Genomic DNA, 22086 nt, shown 5'->3' on the forward strand with positions numbered 1-22086 from the left:
TAGGACAGACTAATTCTAGTAGTTGCTTTCCTGAAAATTGACTATTGGTAACTTGTACCTACTTGCAACAGGTTTGATTTTATATTGTAACTTCCTTAAACTCAATAATAAAAGTCATTCTTTGGAAATGACTTGGTCTCTTTGGCTGGACAGTAAAGATATAAGCTAGCAAATAGAAGCAAGGCACATTTAGGAGAGACAACAGGACAAAAAAGAGATTAAAGAAGGAAGGTATTTTAAATGCTTGTGTACATTGTGACTGTGTAATAAGACAACTGCTCGGACCTTAGCAAACTTGCATACTAAGTCATCGAATGTTAAGCTGAGGTCCCAATAGACTTGATTTAGCACAATAAAATAATGTGCGTGCCTGCCAAGCATGCCCTAAATGTAGTATATCCCATATCTCATAAAAAAAAAAAATAAGGCCCTAAAACCATTAGCCTATTTGCTATACTCTATAATTAAAATATATTTGTCACAATAAAAAGCATTCACTGATATACTAAATGCCAATGGAAAAACAGACCTGATGATACCTGAACTGTGTTAATCTCAGAACGCCCATGTGAGGCTGCACTGTTACTCTAGGCTGGAGAGGACCATCAGGAGGATGTTTCATCCAGACCCACCCATCTCACAACTACAATCAGACAGAAAGCCGACTTTTGATGCTCACCATGGTTAATTAGCAGGTAATGGCCTCTAGATTAGGGGGTGTAACTCTGGTGCAAGTCACAGCAAAAGTGAAGCAAAGTTTCATTCTTAGGCACTTCTGGGATGTTAAGCTAAAAACCTCCAAAGCTGGACTAAGTTTTATACACTGTATTGGAACTCAGGCTCAGGAAGCAGTGTTTATTACCAGAACAGGGCACCTTGTGGGCATAAATAACTGCAATTCCTTAGTTCTCCAGTGGCAGACTGACCAAGTCCCATGCTAGATCTCAGTCAGGGAGCAAGTGGAGGAAAAAACAGGAGCCAGGATTCAACACTACAAGAGGATCTACTTCTTTCAAGCACTTACAGATTGGGAGTGATGACTAGGGTGTACAAAGCTGCCTAAGTGCTTTTTATCCCAGCCCTGAATGGATGAATCAAAGGCTCTGAAGGTGATTAACAATCCAAAATCCCAGTGCCAAACACAGTAATTATTTCTTATTAATCTTGCAGTCCAATTTGATTGGTTGGCCTGAGGTAAATGAAGTAAGTAGAAATTTACCCCACACAGTCTTTCAGGCACTCAAGCTTCAAGTCCTTTCCATCTGGTGGCTCCAGCACCTTTTCCGCTCTTAGTATCCTCTTCTGGTTCCTCTGCATCCAATAGAAGGGACAAATGGTGAGGGAGGACCTCGAGGCTGGGAATAGAACTGCAAACAAAATCAGACGAAGCTGCTCACTTCTAGTTATTCATAGGTTAATGGGGGATATAGACATGGGTGCAAAAAACACAATGAAAGACAGTAAATGTTGTAATAGAAGTGTTCTGTGAACTGAGGGGAAAACACACCTGAATTTAGAGTGGTTGCTGCTACTAAGCCGCTTCAGTCATGTCCGACTCTGTGCGACCCCATAGACGGCAGCCCACCAGGCTCCTCCGTCTATGGGATTTTCCAGGCAAGAATACTGGAGTGGCGTGCCATTGCCTTCTCCTTTAGAGTGGTAGAGGCCTGGAAATAATAATACAGTTAGTATTTTTCCTACGTGCCAAACATTGCACTAAGCAATTTATATCCCCAATGTGATTTAATCTTACAAATACCCAGTGAAGTTATTTTTGTCACTTTGTAGATGAGGAAACCAGAGCAGAAAAAAAGTTAACTAAGTTTTCCTATGTTACTTAGCTTTTAAGAAATTAGAACCTGAACCTGGCAAATTCTGAAACCCATACCCTTTCCTGGATGCGCCATGTTGCCTTTAATTAGGTTTAAGAAGATACTGCGGTTGGAACTGGTCTGATGGTTGAGGTGCTAGGACCTTCCAGTTATCAGAACACTGTGTGCCAAAGCATGATGAGTGCAAGAACGGGTTGCATTTAAAGAATTGTTGTGAATTGGACAAACAAATTAAATTCTTGTGAAAAACAGCCCCCAAAGTCTCAGTGGCTTAAAACAACAAAAATTTGTTTCTGTTCTGAGAAGGTAGGCAGTGGGCTTTCCTCCACATGATCATTCAAGGATCCATGAGATCACTTGAGTCAGAGTGGAAAAACAAGGAAATCTAGAGAATCAAGCACTGGTTTTTTTCTGCCTTGGCCTGGAGGCAAATCATGTCAGTTCCCCTCAAAGCCCACTCACCAGAACTAGTCACATGTCTCCAACTACCTGCTATAAGCTGGACAGAGATGGGAGAAAATGAGTATTGTGTGAGTATTACTGTCTGCTGCATCTGGCATTTACTTTAAAAAATATTTCTTAAAAAAAAAAATTCTTTTTAAATAAGGAAGGTAGGGACTTCCCCGGCAGTCCAGTCGTTAAGACTCCATGCTTCCAACGCAAGGGGCTTGGATTCTATCCCAAGTCGGGGAACTAAGATCCCTCATGCTGTGCAGCCAAATAAATAAATAAAATAATGAAGGTAGAACGCATCAAAGTTAAAAATTCTCATTCCTGACTTAGATCTTGGTCTGATGTTATCTTCTTTTAGGTAAATTCTCATTGGAGATTTCCGGAGGGACTAGTTCAATTCTAGGCCAAACCAAGGCTTTGAATCTCTCTGAGCTGGTAGAGAGTGCCAAAGTTACCTGGACTGGACTAAACCTCTTGGCACTTAGACTAGATAAAAGTATATTAAATTATAACTTCAGAATATTTTATGTAAGTACATTGAAAGTTTTTCTTAGAATGAGCCTGTATGGTATATCAGTTTTTAAATGAAACTAGCCAGGAAAAAAAAAGAAAATAGAAATGATTTTTCAAATTTAATGGGTTTATAAATATTTCAATAGGCTTTCTGTTTAATGGTAAACAACTGGAAAAAAACCACCAGCAATCCCAAGATGATAGTTTCTTAAAAACATGGAAAATGAGTATATTTTGATAAAATATTTCATATTCCAAAACTGTGTGTATAACTTTTAATATTAGAAGGGTGAGGTGGTTAAGGAGAAGTTGGGGAAATTGAGAAAGTGATTATTTGTACTCAAATATCCTGTTACCAGTCTTGTGATTAGTCCCTGGGGATTTTTTGGGTTGTTATACTTTCCTTATTCCAAATTTATATCAAAATCTGGTTCTTAATCTTTCAACAGCAAAGCACAAAAAAATTCCTAGATACTCACCATTGGTTTGTGCTATGGTATTCTTATTTTACAGATGAGTAAAGCAAATGTCTGAAAAGTTAAAATCTGGCCAAGGTGTCAAGCTGGAATTTGAATCCAGGCTGACTGATTTCAGAGCCTATAACTTTCCTTGTTCAGTAGACAAGATGAGAGCAAGCAACAGGATAATTGACAAGAGGGTGGATGAAAAGTGCTCTTTATCCTATGGCCTATATTTAACCCTGGGCCATTAAGCATAATCTTCAAATAAGCATTCTTTACCTTCCCAATCTGATCATGCAAGAAATGTTCTTGCTGCATACCCTTGGGATCCTTTTTTAATTCCCTGAACTGCTGTGGGTGGGCTGGACACACTTATAAGTCATAAAATGAAATCAACCATGACAGGCTTTCATCTGTCCTGTCATCAGCTTCCCAAGTGTCAGAGAGGTGGCTCAATCTGTACTTCAGTTTGTGTTGTCACCAACTAGAGAAAAAAAAAAATGTACTGGGAATACTCTGTGCCAACCAACTCAAGACAAAACTCTGGTAATGTCTTTTTAATAACATAATTATCCCATTAGAGAAAGTATTTACAACGATAAGTTCAATTCAGTAATGGTGAATAGAATGTTATTTTCTAGAGTAATTTTGTGTTCACAGCAAAACTGAGTGGAAAGTTACAGAGAGTTCCCATATACCCCGTGCCTCCACACATGATTGGCCTCTCCTGTTATGAACATCCCTCACCAGAGTCATACTTTTTTTTTCCACTTTGGCTACTTTGCAGAGCTTGCATGACGACCAGGGATGGAACCTGGGCCTACTTGGTGAAAGCACAGAGTCCAAACCATTGACCCACCAGGGAATTCCCATCAGAGTCATACATTTATTACAACTGATGAAGTTACACTGACACATCCTTATCACCCAAAGAATAGAATTTTTTTACTTCAAAGATTTAGTTGTATCATTTTAAATGATACAACCACAGTGAATTTGTTGTGAATATTAAGACTAAGAATTATCAGATTTCACCTTTAGTTAGAAATATGTATTTCTAGTATGATCTTCAGAAAGTTTCAGAAGATTTTGATTTTTTCAAATGAAAATAGCTTTATAATTTGTGTGTGTATATATATATTTGTCATATGGCCTGTGGAATCTCAGTTCCACAACCAGGGATTGAACCCAGGTCATATTAGTGAAAACCTTGAATTCTAACCACTAGGCAACCTGGTGACTTCCCTTCCCCCTGCTTTTAAATCCATAGGGGCAGGAGAGAATGGATTGGCAGGACATCTAGAAAATGAGGTCTGTGGGCAGACTGACTCTAACCCTGACTAACCCTGAGCCATTCTCATTCTCATTCTCATTAAGTAATCAGAGTGAGAGGAAGGACTGTCTTTTCTCTTTTAAGACAAGTTGGAAAGACAGAAATTCAAAATTTTGCTTGCAACCAGCAGAAAATGTGTTAGAAATAATAAGATGAAAAGTTAATACTTATTGATTAAATAATATTTATACTATGCCAGACACTGTGTTTTGTCCTTTGCAAGTGTTATCTCATTTGATTCTCACAAGCGTTCTATAAGATATGTATTGTCATTATTTCTATCTTAAAAATGGGTAAATAAAGGCTAAGTACCACACAGAAGGTCACATCAGACTGGTAGATTGCAGTACTGGATTTTAATCCCAAGTGTATTAGCAATCCCCAAATCATAAGCAGTGTAACACAGTAAATGTTTCTTGTTTGGGGCAAAGAGCAGTGTATATGGTCCTCATTAGATTTCTCTCTTAAGCAGCTCACCTCTAACCAGTGACTCATATACACAGGCCCCTTTCATCCTGTGACTTAAGCATGTTGTAGCTTCAAGATCTCTTCACCATCAATCAGCCTGGAGTGATGGAAAGAGAGCATAGAAGATTGAATAGGATGTTTCAAGGTCAGACCTAGAAGTAGTGACATTACTTGGTTCTATGGGCTAGAACCAAGTCAGATAGAAATCTGGGATGCAAGGGTGCCTGGGGCCAGCGTGAGGAACTCCGCCCACAGCAAAGGTCATGAGGAAGGAGGCTTGGCATAGGCGAGATCAAGCCTCAGGAAACCCCCTGTTCCCGAGCATCTACCCCCAAAACCAGAGTCTATCTACTTTACTGTTTCATGCTTCCGCCTACACCTCTGACTTTATGGGGGGCTGCTCCCCACCGGTTCTCTCAGAGAAGGAGTAAACGTGCAGCTCCAAGTCAATAAAAATTCCTGGGCGTGACAAGAGTGTTTCAATTTATGGACTCCTCTGAAGGTTATCTAGCCTGCCTGTATAGGTTCGTCGGCCACATGTGATTGTTTACAGCCTCCTAACCATGAGAGGCACGAGATGTTTTAGACTTACTAAAGGCAAATTCTTTGGGGAAGTTAGAAATTATTAGTATAGTGGGTTGGTTAGGAATTATATTGGTGAAGGGTTTTTCATTTGTTGTGCCAATAATTGCTGCTAATTCCCTGCCCTGGGTGGGACAAGGGTGTCTCAGGTCAAACCTCTCTGCTGACAGACTAGCTTGTGTGACAGAATTATCCATACTCCTGCACATGATTGTTTACTACCTCTCAATCATAAACAGCACAGAGAGTTTTGGAGTATTTTGAGAGTCTTAATTAGCATAGGGCTTTTCTCATTGTTGAGTCAATGATTGCCGCCAGGCCTCCATATCCTTAGGCACCTGGGAATATATTAATCAATGTATTTGGAATATAGAAAAGGAAATATAGTAGTTTTTAAGGTTAACAGTACTAGACTTTTTGAGTTAATGAATTTTCTCTTTTGTAATAGATCACTGTACTTTGTTATAAATCACTGTGTCCTTGCTATGTAAGAATGTAACTTTATCGCTATCTTAAGACTAAATAGATCTTAAGGGGAACATTGGTGAAAGGATTTTCATTTGTTGGGCTGATGTTTGCTGCTAAATCTCCATACTCCCTGCTCTTATAATGAATATAACTTACATATAGGAGAAATAAGTATTAACCTTTAAGATTAATCATGTTAACCTTGGGTTAAATAAATTCCTTTCTTGATTGTAACTCACTACACCCTCACCCTATAGGAATGCAACTTTATTTGGAGGGTGGTGCCTGGTTTAAGAAAAAACACCCTTGGAAAAAATAAGTTTTTTGGTTATCAGAAAGAAAGGCTCGTAAAATGTCAGCAGGCCTCATGGCCAGAAGATGATGTAAACCCCCTAAGATCTTTTTTTATGTAAGGCACCTGATTTTGATAAAGGTCGGGACTGCTGACCCCCACGTGACTCTGTATTCATCCCTAAGTGTAACAAAAGGTATATAAGCAAACCCAAAAATAAAGAAATGGGATCAGTTTCCAGAAAGACTGATTCCCCCATGTTGCTTCTTTCTTGCTCTCCGTTTTTCTGGCCAAATTCCCATCTGGTGCATGGGTACCCACCAAGCCTGCTAATTTTGCCTGGGCTTCTAAGATCGTACCGGGGGGGCCTCAGTGCCTCCTTTTCTTCAGGATAACGGGAAGACGCCTGTGGCCTACATAGGTGGTGATTGGTATTCCATGTAAACCAAGTTATTCGGCCTCTTTTTCTCTGCTAATTTTCTAATCCCTCTCTATCTGTAATTAAATAAGTTATTTCCAAGGACGCCGACTCTGTCCCCACCTTCGAATCACCCTGGATCCACCGGGGCTGGACCCCAGCACAAGGGAACCTGGGAAATGTGGTTTAGCTCTGTGTTCTGGAAGGCAAGGAAACCTGGTGACCCCAAGAAAGTGCCACAGCAGTTTTGTCTTGCTCAGGATTCTTAGCCACTAGACTCCACTGTAACTCCTCCTCTACTCTTTGACTGGAGGGAAACTATCAGGTCTCTCTGAGACTTAACATTGTGTGAAATAAATCCATTTGGGGGTTTAAAGAGCAACAAGAAATGGCATGGTGCAGCCATTATGAACCTGGAAACTAATGCTAAATCTGATGACCTGTTTATTAACTAGGTAATCTTGTGCACATTTCTGAATTTCTGCCTTTCCTTATCTGTAAATTGAAAATACAGTGTTTTCCTTTGCATGTCTCTCTTTTTTTAATATAAATTTATTTATTTTAGTTGGAGGCTAATTACTTTACAATATTGTAGTGATTTTGCCATACACTGACATGGATCTGCCACAGGTGTACATGTGTTCCCCATCCTGAACCCCCCTCCCACCTCCCTCCCCATCCCATCCCTCTGGGTCATCCCAGTGCACCAGCCCCAAGCACCCTGTCTCATGCATTGAAACTGGACTGGCGATCCGTTTCACATATGATAATATACATGTTTCAATGCATGCCTCTTAAATTGCTATGAGAGTCAAAGGGAATACTTTGTGTAAAAATACTTTGTAAAACATAAAATGATGCACAAATGTTAGAGTTGTTGATATTATTGTTACTTCCTAAGTGTCAATATCATTGATATAGATAATGATAATCATGCTATAATATTGGAGAATAAATCACTGTGAGTTGGGCTGGTCAGGGAATGCTTTACAGGAGACCTGGGGTTTGAATCTGATCTGGAAGGATGAATAATATTTGCATAGTAGAAAAGTAAGGAAAAGGCATTCAAGCCAGAGAGTATTAGCCCACCAAAGAAGTAGAAGGCAGAAGAAGCAGAGTGCTTCTTTTTTCAGAAACACTGAAAAAATTGCTTGCTCTTGGAGGCTTCTGAGATTGGAGTGGGCAAGAGCAAGTGAACTTCAGACTGCTGCTACCTCTGTCTCACTTCAACCATCTCTTGAGACATTTCTCTAAGGGCCACTCCCATCCCTGCATGTCTTATAAATGGGACAAAGTGCCAGACTACCTTTTCAAGAATGTTTGATGGCAACAATTTGTCCTTCTGGAGTAAAGGGTAGGCATGTTGACTACCCATTATAAAAGGTTCTGAGGAGGTAGCATCCATCTCCAACCCAGCATCATGACTGCTCTCAGACACTTTATGAAGCCCCAAAATCATCCAAAAGAAGACCAAGAATTTCATCCAGCACCAGTCAGCCTGATATATCAAAATTAAGTATAACTGGCAGAAACCCAGAGACATTGACCACAGGGTACAGAGAAGATTCAAGTGCCAGATCTTGGTGCCCAAGATTGGTCATGGTAGCAACAAGAAAATGAAGCACATGCTGCTTAGTGGTTTCTAGAAGTTTCTGGTCTGTAACATCACAAAGCTGGAAGTGCTACTGATGTGCAACAAATTTTACTGTGCTGAGATGACTCACATTTCCTTCAAGAACCTCAAAGCCATCATGGAAAGAGAAGCCCAGCTGGCCGTGAGTCACCAATCCCAATGCCAGGAGGCACAGTGAAGAAGTGAAGAGAGAGCTCATGTGTGAGTTTTATTTGGTTATGGAAAGCCATAACAATTCTGCAAAGAAAAACAAAGATTCTGATTCCCTAAGCTCAGAGTTCTTCATGTACAGATGCTAACTGGCCCTATTCCCATCACCCTCTGAAAACTAGGTCTTGGGGAACCAACTTAAAGAGGCAGATACTACTAGCTACTTTCTCTCTAACTCAGGAGTCTTATGTCTTCTAGTAGCATCCATGAGACTGTGACAGGCTAATTTGTTAACTTGCAAGTAGGGTAAAACTCAGATCCTTTACAGTTCTTGACAGAATCTATCTCTAGGAGTGATTTCATGGAACAATACTACATTCCAGGCAGGGCACTAAAGTGCTAGGGATACAGAACCAAAAAGCACAGTTCTTGCCTGTAAGGAGCCTCCAAGTGTACAAATCAGGAGCTTACTGAGCTTGGTTCTGGTAATTTCAAAATAGTTAAATCGCTAAGCTAGTGAACACACACAGGAAAAGATCAAACTCAGACTAATAAAATTCTAGCTGTGTTTACAACTAAACCCCAACAACAGGGTAGAGACCATATGGTATTTTAGTCCTCTAAGAGAAAGTATATTCTCTATAGATAGCAGAAGCTGAAAAACAGAGTTACCGGGAGCCTTAAAGAAGGCTTTTAAAACAATACCCTTCAGTCCTCAGCGGCCAAGAAAGAAAGCTGGTTTTAGATGGATTTGCTCATTCTATAACTCTTCCCTAAATAAATTGTCCTGAAGAGTGACAGTAGAGGCATCACTTTCTGGCCCAGAGATCAAAGAGTATCTCTTGTGTAGTCATCTGATGATGTTGGTAAGGGAATTTCTAACTCTGGGATTACATCTAGGATGGGAGAGGAGGCAGATACTATGTTAAATGTAGGCACAACCAATGAACAGAATTATACTCTGAAGAGCAGAAAAGTTGCATATAGATGGAGAAGGATCTAGAACCCTAAGCCTCTGGTCTCTGAGACAGAATTGGTTTCGCATACAGGATCCAGAAACCCTGGATTTATGATAGAGGCTCCATCAAATAAGTGGGATGAGCACTTTCAATAGGAAAGGAGTGAGGGAACCTGGCAGGCAGAGTACTTCGTTTTCTGGGCATAACAGACAGTGCTAAAGTTGCTCAAATGATTTGATAAATAAACAGGGTGTTCTAGGCTCATCTGACACATCAGATACAAATAGGTATCATGTGGTATTTGGCAAAAATGAGTACCTAACACTGACACCGAATATATGACAGCACAAAACCAGGAGCTTTACGCAATGTGATGTGTGAGACTGGTCCTTGGCACTGGAAGCAAGAATCCACTCATTCAACAAAGTGTATCGGCACTGTTCTAGGTGCTAGGGATAAAGCAGGGAAGAAGACAGAAAAAAATCCAGCCCCTATTTTGTTTTCAATGAAGTTAAATCTGCTTCCGAGCTACCTAGGTTTAGGGAGATGAGAAATTCAGGATATGTCATGTTTACTTGTGGGGGAAGATAATTTATTAGGGTTATCTATAATTGCACTCATCTCACACGCAAGTAAAGTAATGTTCAAAATTCTCCAAACCAGGCTTCAGCAATATGTGAATCATGAACTTCCAGATGTTCAAGCTGGTTTTAGAAAAGGCAGAGGAACCAGAGATCAAATTGCCAACATCTGTTGGATCATCGAAAAAGCAAAAGAGTTCCAGAGAAACATCTATTTCTGCTTTATTGACTATGCCAAAGCCTTTGACTGTGTAGCTCACAACAAACTGTGGAAAATTCTGAAAGAGATGGGAATACCAGACCACCTGACCTGCCTCCTGAGAAACCTGTATACATGTGAGGAAGCAACAGTTAGAATTGACATGGAAAAACAGACTGGTTCCAAATAGGAAAAGGAGTATGTCAAGGCTGTATTATCACCTTGCTTATTTAACTTATATGCAGAGTACATCATGAGAAATGCTGGTCTGGAGGAAGCACAAGCTGGAATCAAGATAGCCAGGAGAAATATCAATAACCTCAGATATGCAAATGACACCACCCTTATGGCAGAAAGTGAAGAAGAACTAAAGAGCCTCTTGATGAAAGTGAAATAGGAGAGTGAAAAAGTTGGCTTAAAGCTCAACATTCAGAAAACTAAGATCACGGCATTGGGTCCCATCACTTATAGATGGGGCAACAGTGGAAATAGATGGCAAATAGATGGGGAAACAGTGGAAACAGTGGCTGACTTTATTTTTCTGGGCTCCAAAATCACTATGGATAGTGATTGCAGCCATGAAATTAAAAGATGCTTGCTCCTTAGAAGGAAAGTTATGATCAACCTAGACAGCATATTAAAAAGCAGAGACATTACTTTGCCAATAAAGGTCTGTCTAGTCAAGGCTATGATTTTTCCAGTAGTCATGTATGGGTGTGAGAGTTGGACTATAAAGAAAGCTGAGCACCGAAGAACTGATGCTTTTGAATTGTGGTGTTGGAGAAGACTCTTGAGAGTCCCTTGGACTGCATGGAGATCAAACCAGTCCATCCTAAAGGAGATCAGTCCTGGGTGTTCATTGGAAGGACTGATGTTGAAGCTGAAACTCCAATATTTTGGCCCCCTGATGTGGAGAGCTGACTCATTTGAAAAGACCCTGATTCTGGGAAAGATTGAGAGCAGGAGGAGAAGGGGACGACAGAGGATGAGATGGTTGGATGGTATCACTGACACAATGGACATGGGTTTGGGGAGTTGGTGATTGACAGGAAGGCCTGGCATGCTGCGATTCATGGGGTTGCAAAGAGCTGGACATGACTAAGCAACTGAACTGAACTGAGCTGATATCATCCCAGGGCTTCCCTGGTTGTTCAGACGATAAAGAATCTGCCTGCAATAAGGGAAACCTGGGTTTGATCCCTGGGTTGGGAAGATCCCCTGGAGGAGGGTATGGCAACCCACTCCAGTATTCTTGCCTGGAGAATTCCCATGGACCGAGGAGCCTGACAGGCTGCAGGCCGTGGTGTCGCAAAGAGTAGGACACGACTGAGCAACTAAGCATACATATATATACCATCCCAGGATCCTACACACTGCATAATATTCTGAGATGAGCCCTCTGGTCTTCATACCCATTAGCTATCACTGTTGGATGTTTATGATCCAAGTCCTTATTGTTCCTGGCCCAGGCCACCCCTAATACTTACAGGGCCTAGAACAAGAATGCTTCCCAGGTGGCACTAGTGGTAAAGAACCTGCCTGCCAATACAGGATACATAAGAGACACCGATTCCATCCTTGGGTCACAAGAGGAGGAAATGGCAATCTACTCCAATATTCTTGCCTAAAGAATCTCAACGACAGAGAAGCTTGGCAGGCTACAGTCCATAGTGTTGCACAGAGTCAGACACAACTGAAGTGACTTAGCACACACACAGGACAAAAATACAGATGGAGGGACTTCCCTGGTGCTGTAGTGGGTGTGAAGCCACCTGCCAATGCAGGGGACACAGGCTTGATCCCTGGTCTGGGAAGATTCCACATGCCTTGGATCAACTAAGCCTGTATGCTACAAATACTGCAGCCCAAAGGCCTTTGAGCCTGTGCTCTGCAACAAGAGAAACCACCAGCCACCACGAGAATCCTGTGCGCCCCGCTCACCGCAACTGAAAGCCTGCACAAAGCAACAAAGACCCAGCACAGCCAAAAATAAAACAATAAATAAAAATATTAAATATGGAATACAAATGGAGGAAGTTCATATATCCTATGTTAAATATCTTTAAATTATAAATCAAGCTGAGAATCTGTTCAAGAAAGTAGGTTCTAATCATTCTATCTTGACACAATTTTGTAATAAGCTGGCCACCATTAGGGGCCCTGGATCCTGCTACTGTATGGGAAGAGACCACATGTCCCTGACTCTTTTGAAATCTCTTCTAAATGTGAGGAGGTGTTTCCCAAATAGCTTTCTCTCCAGTGTTGGTCCACTTTTTTCTCCTAACCCTTGATGACTCCTGCCACATGGAGCAATCCAGCTATATCACCTTCAAGACTAGACCACAGGTTTTGTTCAGAGTGTCAGAAAACTTTAAATTTTGATCCTGCAACATTAAAGCCAATAACTACTCCCTGAGGCATAACTGGTTGCTTTCTTTGTATTGGGGAGGCAGAAATACCTATAGCAACCTGAACAAGATATAAATTAACATCTCAGACAGTTGCCCAACCGAATACATATTATCTCATTCATTTCTTTTTAACAGTCTTATTAAGGAAATAAAACTGGAGCTCAGGAAGAGTAAACAACTTGGTGCATGCCATAGAAGAAGCAGAAGAACAAGAATTCAGACTCAGTCGTCACCATCCACGCTTGCAGTCCATGGGGTCGCAAAGAGTTGGACACGACTGAGCGACTGAACTGAACTGAACTGAACTGACACTTCCAGCTACCACTTCTAAGAGCTTTGAAGAAATTCAGAAACAAATTTGTGAAACTGCCTGCCAAAGTGTACAATATTGTATAACTATTCCAGTCACTAGAATAGATCCTGAATCTGGTGTCCCAAGAACGAAAGAACAGAAAAAACCAAGGAGAGTCTTGGAATGCAGGAACCGAAAAAACCAGACCCTTATTGTCCTTCCCTCCCCCATGTTGTAACTAAAAGCGGATTTTAGGTCCTCTTGAGCAGCATAACCTGTCTCCTTTTCTACCCCAAAGGGATAAAGTATTTGCCTTACTTTTCCCCACCCAGTATACCTGCCTCATCCAATCAGCAAACGACCCACAAGACCCTTGTCCCACTCCTCGTACCCTGGCTAAGGACCGATGTTCAACGTTGGCTCTCCCTTGAACTGGCCTGCTGTTCTAACAGCGTCTCCCACTCTAATAAACTTTATTTCCCTCTCATTCTATCCCATGTCTGAAAATTATCTTCCAACCTGTGCATGGATCATGACACTGAAGTTTGTTTCTGACACTCCAGAGTACAGTAGTTCCCTCTCTTATTCACAGGGATACCATCCAAGGCCCACAGTGGGTGACAGAAACTGCAGATAGTACCAAACCTTATGTATGCTATTTTTTTTCCCCTAACCAGTGGGTTGTGTATACTCCAAGGATATGCTGGATAAAGGGATAGTTTGCATCCCAGGTGTATGGAACAGGTGGATGGAACAAGACAGCACAGTATTTCATCACACAACTCAGAATCATGCCCATAAAAAGTTATGAATTATTTCTGTAATTTTCCATTTAATATTTTCTGATCTTGGTTAACCACAGGTGAAGTAAACCATGGCTAAAGGAAGACTATTATATTATGAGACACAACGAGAGAGGAATTGGAGCCTATTAGAGGATGCATTTCTGTTTTGTGATCTAGTAGCATTTTATCAAAATGTGGATCTGTTGCAGAGAAGAGTCAATTCTGGCTGTGTTGGATCTGTTTCCTTGACTTTAATCTTTGCTTGTCATTGCTTTCGTAATTATAGTCATACATAATGGCCTACCTCAGGGAACCCTGCCCCTGTACATGACTTTTAAAGTGACTTTTTTTTAGCTCACAGGGAGATAACCCTGTAAAAGACATTAAAACATCCCCAAAGTTGGCCAGTCTAGGAGAGATTTGCAAGATAATAGGCCTTTTTCTTTACTTCCTCAACTCCTCCCCCTCTCTGTTCTATAAAAGAACCTGGCATCCAGACCCAACACAATGTTTACTTTGAGAATTAGTCTGCCATCTTCTTGGTCAGTTGGCTCTACAAAAAAAGTCATATTCCTTGCCTCAACACTTGCTCTCTGTTAACTGGCTTGTTGTGCGCAGAGAGCAGAGCAAGCTTGAAGTCACGAACAGATCAACTCACTTTGCACTACTGTTTTAGTTCCCAAAAGCCATAAGAAGCTCAGCAAAAGAGCCAGACATTATAATAAAATAAAATTAGAAAAATATCACTTCTAAATAGAATTGATTGTGAAATGCCATTTGGTTAGTTCATTACGTTTGCTGTCCTCTTGTTTCCTGATAACCTATTATCTTGCTCAGGGCAGAATGTGTCCTCCTAAAGGGCATGGCAGAAAGACTCCCAGGTTGTGTTTTTTATTGTCCTTCAGTCACTCTGTCATGTCTGACTCTTTGTGACCCCATGGACTGTAGCACGCTAGGCTTCCCTGCCCTTCACTATCTCCTGGAATTTGTTCAAACTCATGCCCATTGAGTCAGTGATGCCATACAACTATTTCATCCTCTGTTGCCAACTTCTTCTCTTGCCATCAGTCTTTCCCAGCATCAGGGTCTTTTCCAGTGAGTTGGCTGTTCACATCAGGTGGCCAAAGTTTTGGAGCTTCAGCTTCAGCACCAGTCCTCCCAATGAATATTCAGGACTGATTTCCTTTAGAATTGACTGGTTTGATCTCCTCGGTGTCCTAGGGATTCTCAAGAGTCTTCTCCAGCACCACAGTTCGAAAGCATCCAGTCTTTGGCGCTCAGCCTTCTTGGTGGTTCAACTCTCACATCCATACATGACTACAGGAAAAACCATAGTTTTGACTAATGGACCTTTTTTCTGCCAGCCAAGTACGTCTCTGCTTTTTAACATGCTCTCTAGGTTTGTCACAGTTTTTCTTCCAAAGAGCAAGTGTCCTTTTTTTTTTTTTTTTAATTTTTATTTTTACTTTATTTTACTTTACAATACTGTATTGGTTTTGCCATATATTGACATGAATCCACCATGGGTGTACATGCATTCCCAAACATGAACCCCCCTTCCACCTCCCTCCCCATAACATCTCTCTGGGTCATCACCGTGCACCAGCCCCAAGCATGCTGTATCCTGCATCGGACATAGACTGGCGATTCGATTCTTACATGATAGTATACATGTTACAATGCCATTCTCCCAAATCATCCCACCCTCTCCCTCTCCCTTTGAGTCCAAAAGTCCGTTATACACATCTGTGTCTTTTTTGCTGTCTTGCATACAGGGTCGTCATTGCCATCTTTCTAAATTCCATATATATGTGTTAGTATACTGTACTGGTGTTTTTCTTTCTGGCTTACTTCACTCTGTATAATCGGCTCCAGTTTCATCCATCTCATCAGAACTGATTCAAATGTATTCTTTTTAACGGCTGAGTAATACTCCATTGTGTATATGTACCACAGCTTTCTTATCCACTCATATGCTGATGGACATCTAGGTTGCTTCCATGTTCTGGCTATTATAAACAGTGCTGTGATGAACATTGGGGTACATGTGTCTCTTTCAATTCTGGTTTCCTTGGTGTGTATGCCCAGCAGTGGGATTGCTGGGTCATAAGGTAGCTCTATTTGCAATTTTTTAAGGAATCTCCACACTGTTCTCCATAGTGGCTGTACTAGTTTGCATTCCCACCAACAGTGTAGGAGGGTTCTCTTTTCTCCACACCCTCTCCAGCATTTATTGCTTGCAGATTTTTGGATCGCAGACATTCTGACTGGTGTGAAGTGGTACCTCATTGTGGTTTTGATTTGCATTTCTCTAAAAATGAGTGATGTTGAGCATCTTTTCGTGTGTTTGTTAGCCATCCGTATGTCTTCTTTGGAGAAATGTCTATTTAGTTCTTTGGCCCATTTTTTGATTGGGTCGTTTATTTTTCTGAATTGAGCTGCATAAGTTGCTTGTATATTTTTGAGATTAGTTGTTTGTCAGTTGTTTCATTTGCTATTATTTTCTCCCATTCTCAAGATTGCTTTGGCTATTCGAGGTTTTTTGTAATTCCATACAAATCTTGAAATTATTTGTTCTAGTTCTGTGAAAAATATGGCTGGTAGCTTGATAGGGATTGCATTGAATTTGTAAATTGCTTTGGGTAGTATACTCATTTTCACTATATTGATTCTTCCGATCCATGAACATGGTATATTTCTCCATCTATTAGTGTCCTCTTTGATTTCTTTCATCAGTGTTTTATAGTTTTCTATATATAGGTCTTTAGTTTCTTTAGGTAGATATATTCCTAAGTATTTTATTCTTTTCATTGCAATGGTGAATGGAATTGTTTCCTTAATTTCTTTTTCTACTTTCTCATTATTAGTGTATAGGAATGCAAGGGATTTCTGTGTGTTGATTTTATATCCTGCAACTTTACTATATTCATTGATGAGCTCTAGTAATTTTCTGGTGGAGTCTTTAGGGTTTTCTATGTAGAGGATCATGTCATCTGCAAACAGTGAAAATTTTACTTCTTTTCCAATTTGGATTCCTTTTATTATTTCTTTTTCTAGAGCAAGTGTCTTAATTTCCTGGCTGCAGTCACCTTCCACAGTGATTTTGGAGCCCAAGAAAATAAAGTCTGTCACCATTTCCATTGTTTCCCCATCTATTTGCCATGAAGTGATGGGACAGGATGCCATATCTTTGTTTTATGATTGTTGAGTTTTAGGCCAGCTTTTTCACTCTCCTCTTTCACCTTCATCAAGGAGCTCTTTAGTTCCTCTTTGCTTTCTGCCATTAGGGTTGTGTCATCTGCATATCTGAGATTATTGATATTTCTGCCAGCAATCTTGATTCCAGCTTGAGCTTTATCCAGCCTGACATTTAGCATGATGTACTCTGTATATAAGTTAAATAAGGAGGGTGACAATATACATCCTTGATGTACTCCTTTCCCAATTTGGAAACAGTCCATTGTTCCATGTCTGATTCTAACTGTTGCTTCTTGACCTGCATACAGGTTCCTCAGGAGGTAAGGTGGTCTGGCTTTCCCATCTCTTTAATAATTTTCCACAGTTTGTTGTGATCCACACAGTCAAAGGCTTTAGCATAGTCAATGAAGCAGAAGTCTTTCTGCTTTTCTGGAATTGCCTTGCTTTTTTTAATGTCCAATGGGTGTTGGCAATTTGATCTCTGGTTCCTCTGCCTTTTCTAAATACAGCTTGTATATCTGGAAGTTCTTGGTTCACATACTGCTGAAGCCTAGATTGAAGGATTTTGAGCATTACTTTGCTAGCATGTGAAATGAGTGGAATTGTGAGTAGTTTGAACATTGTTAGGCATTGCCCTTCTTTGGGATTGAAATGAAAACTGACCTTTCCAGTCCTGTGACCACTGCTGAGTTTTTCAAATTTGCAGGTATATTGTGTACAGCACTTTAACAGCATCATCTTTTAGGATTGAAATAGCTCAACTGGAATTCCATCACCTCCACTAGCTTTGTCCATAGTAATGATTCCTAAGGCCCACTTGACTTCACACTCCAGGATGTCTGGCTCTAGGTTACTGACCATACCCCTGTGATTAACCAGGTCATTAAGACCTTTTTTAGTGTAGTTCTTCTGTAACCTCTTAATTTCTTCTGCTTCTGTTTAGTCCTTACCGTTTCAGTCCTTTATCGTGCCCATCTTTGCATGAAATGCTCCTTTGGTATCTCTAATTTTCTTGAAGAGATCTCTAGCCTTTCCCACTCTATTGTTTTCCTCTATTTCTTTGCATTGTTCACTTAAGAAAACTTTCTTATCTCTCCTTGCTATTCTTTGCAACTCTTACTTCACCACCAACCTATCAGAAGAATGCAAGCCTGTCACTGCCTTGATCCCCTGTCTGTAGACCTCTCCCTATTCCCCAGGTTCGGTTCAGTTCAGTTCAGTCGCGCAATCGTGTCTGACTCTTTGAGACCCCATGAATCTCAGCACGCCAGGCCTCCCTGTCCATCACCAACTCCTGGAGTTCACTCAGACTCACGTCCATCGAGTCAGTGATGCCATCCAGCCATCTCATCCTCTGTCATCCCCTTCTTCTCCTGCCCTCAATCCCTCCCAGCATCAGAGTCTTTTCCAATGAGTCAACTCTTCGCATGAGGTGGCCAAAGTATTGGAGTTTCTTCATCATTCCTTCCAAAGAAATTCCCCAGGTAAGAGGACACAGTTCTTGAGGCTTTAGCATACTGTTTCCTCTTTGCCTGGCAAAGAAATAAAGTCACTCTTTCTTTCATCATAAGTCTGTCTGCATATTTCTGTTTGGCATTGGTGCACAGAAAGCCAAGGATCAATTTTATACTATTGTTCATTGTGAGTCTCAAGAATATACACAGAGGATGAAGAACAAGGATTTACTATACTGTAAACTTTTAAATCATGTAACTCAGAACTTTTTCCCCATTATTTTTATGCAAAAACTTAGACACTATTGAATTCAGGTCCTAATTGTCTCAAAGACACCCTTTTTTAAAGGTGTAGAGGAAGTAGGATAGGGGTAGGGGAAAGTAATCAAGCAGGGGTGCCAGTGCCCATGTTTCATGAAGCCCTGGGCTTAGCTTGATCTTGTGAGGAACTCCGAAGCATAAATTATACCCCAGGGTTTACCCAGCCTTGAGGCAGAAGAGGTTGGCACCAATCAATCAATGGCTATTGTTTTCCCTGGGCAACATTTCTGCAAATATAAACAAAGCAGCTTGTTTGGAAGCAAAGCAAACATAAGTTAGGAAACATACCCCAGAAGTGATCAAAAGTGATCAGAGGGGCTGTGAGTGATACACCAACATCAGCTACGCCACTGACCATCTTTTCTGCAGTTTGCTATTCTTTCAATATAGGTTTGTCTGTTCTGATCAATAGACAAAATGTCCATTAACAACCAGTAAGTGGTGGAGAAGGAAATTCTAAGTAGTTTGAATTTTCAGAGCAGTGAAGGGAATTTTTAAGAGATCCCACAGTTTACATGTTTTGTTTTATTTGGCCACACTGCATGGCTTGTGGAAACTTAGTTTCTCAGCCATGGATTGAACCTGGCTGTGTAGTGACAGTACAGAGTCCCAATCACTGGGCTGCCAGGGAATCCCCGAAGGAATTTTTTAAAAATCCCCTGCTCAAAATTCTAGGGAAGTCAGATTTGCAGAAATTCGGGCATATATCCTTATATAGTGTTAAAACAAAAAAAAAACCCAAAAACCCTTTAGGCAATTGATCACTAAGTATATGCCACATCACCAGCCCTGTAGGGAAGGCAAACCACTTATCTGGCTCAGACAGTCCTTATCTTGAGATGCTTACACTATAGTTGGGTAGATGAAGTTCACAAGCATGAAACAAGTATAAGCAACATCAACACTTTATAATTACTGCTGGATTCCGAGAAAAGGGAAATAGACTTCCCTTGGATACATTTTTTTTTTCAGAGACTCATAGGAGGAGTGGTGTACAAGGTCAGATCAAGTCCATGCGTGTGTGCACTGACTCAACCAATCTAAGTGACGTCCTTGTGCCAGATGGTAGGCATGTGAGGGCTAGGGAGAGGGAATCATAAGATACCATGATAAGTACAGTAATTAAGTGTGTACTTTGGGAGATTATTTGGGTGCTATTTGTATTTTTAAGTGGAAAGGTCAATTACTCTATTTCATTGAATTTAAGATGCCATGAATTGTAAGAATTACCAGTATTTTGGAGAAGGAAATGGCTACCCACTCCAGTATGCTTGCCTAGAAAATTCCATGAATGGAGGAGGCTGGTGGGCTACAGTCCATGGGGTCACAAAGAGTCGGATACGACTGAGCGACTTCACCATTATTTTATTCAGTGTTAAGAAAAAAAATCCTGTCAATCAAGCAATGTAAGACATACCCCTATTTCAGAGGTGTTATAATATGAAATGTCAGTCTCGGCATTTCCTAAGAAAAGAGGGAAAATTATAACAACAAGGCTTTAGTCTTTCTGTCTCTTATTTCTAAAGAGAAATAGCTCAGTCATGTAATGGAGGCCAATAATAGTATTTTAAATAGTAGCTAATATTGATCATATACTTAACATGGATCCAGCACTGAGCTAATTGCTTTTTACCCATTGTGTGTGTGTGTGCTAAGTTGTTTCATGTCCGACTCTTTGAGACCCTAGGAACTGTGGCCCATCAGGCTTCTCTGCCCATGGGATTCTCCAGGCAAGGATACTGGAAAGGGTTGCCATGCCCTTCTCCAGGGGACCTTCCCAACCCAGGGATCGAACCCTCGACTCTTAACATCTTCTGCATTTGCAGGCCAGTTCTTTACCACTAGTTCCACCTGAAAAGCCCCTTTTACCCATTACTTCAGTTCAGTTCAGTTCAGTTCAGTCACTCAGTCATGTCCGACTCTTTGCGACCCCATGAATCGCAGCACGCCAGGCCTCCCTGTCCATCACCAACTCCCGGAGTTCACTCAGACTCACGTCCATTGAGTCCATGATGCCATCCAGCCATCTCATCCTCTGTCGTCCCCTTCTCCTCCTGCCCCCAGTCTCTCCCAGCATCAGAGTCTTTTCCAATGAGTCAACTCTTTGCATGAGGTGGCCAAAGTACTGGAGCTTCAGCTTTAGCTGAAGAAGAAATTTCATTCCTTCCGAAGAAATCCCAGGGTTGATCTCCTTCAGAATGAACTGGTTGGATCTCCTTACAGTCCAAGGGACTCTCAAGAGTCTTCTCCAGCACCACAGTTCAAAAGCATCAATTCTTTGGCTCTCTGCCTTCTTCACAGTCCAACTCTCATATCCATACATGACTACTGGAAAAAGCATAGCCTTGACTAGACGGACCTTAGTCGGCAAAGTAATGTCTCTGCTTTTCAATATGCTATCTAGGTTGGTCATAACTTTTCTTCCAAGGAGTAAGCGTCTTTTAATTTCATGGCTGCAGTCACCATCTGCAGTGATTTTGGAGCCCCCCAAAATAAAGTCTGACACGGTTTCCACTGTTTGCCCATCTATTTCCCATGAAGTGATGGGGCCAGATGCCATTATCTTCGTTTTCTGAATGTTGAGCTTTAAGCCAACTTTTTCACTCTCCTCTTTCACTTTCATTTAGAGGCTTTTTAGTTCCTCTTCACTTCCTGCCATAAGGGTGGTGTCATCTGCATATCTGAGGTTATTGATATTTCTCCCGGCAATCTTGATTCCAGCTTGTGTTTCTTCCAGTCCAGCATTTCTCATGATGTACTCTGCATATAAGTTAAATAAGCAGGGTGACAATATACAGCCTTGACGTACTCCTTTTCCTATTTGGAACCAGTCTGTTGTTCCATGTCCAGTTCTAACTGTTGCTTCCTGACCGGCATACAGATTTCTCAAGAGGCAGGTTAGGTGGTCTGGTATTCCCATCTCTTTCAGAATTTTCCACAGTTTATTGTGCTCCACACAGTCAAAGGCTTTGGCATAGTCAATAAAGCAGAAGTAGAGATGTTTTTCTGGAACTCTCTTTCTTTTTCCATGATCCAGCAGAGGTAGGCAATTTTATCTCTGGTTCCTCTGCCTTTTCTAAAACCAGCTTGAACATCAGGAAGTTCACGGTTCATGTATTGCTGAAGCCTGGCTTGGAGAATTTTGAGCATTACTTTACTAGCATGTGAGATGAGTACAATTGTGCAGTAGTTTGAGCATTCTTTGGCATTGCCTTTCTTTGGGATTGGAATGAAAGCTGACCTTTTCCAGTCCTGTGGCCACTGCTGAGTTTTCCAAATTTGT

This window comes from Capricornis sumatraensis, chromosome 2 (genome assembly GCF_032405125.1).
Source record: "Capricornis sumatraensis isolate serow.1 chromosome 2, serow.2, whole genome shotgun sequence".
NCBI classification, from domain to species: domain Eukaryota; kingdom Metazoa; phylum Chordata; class Mammalia; order Artiodactyla; family Bovidae; genus Capricornis; species Capricornis sumatraensis.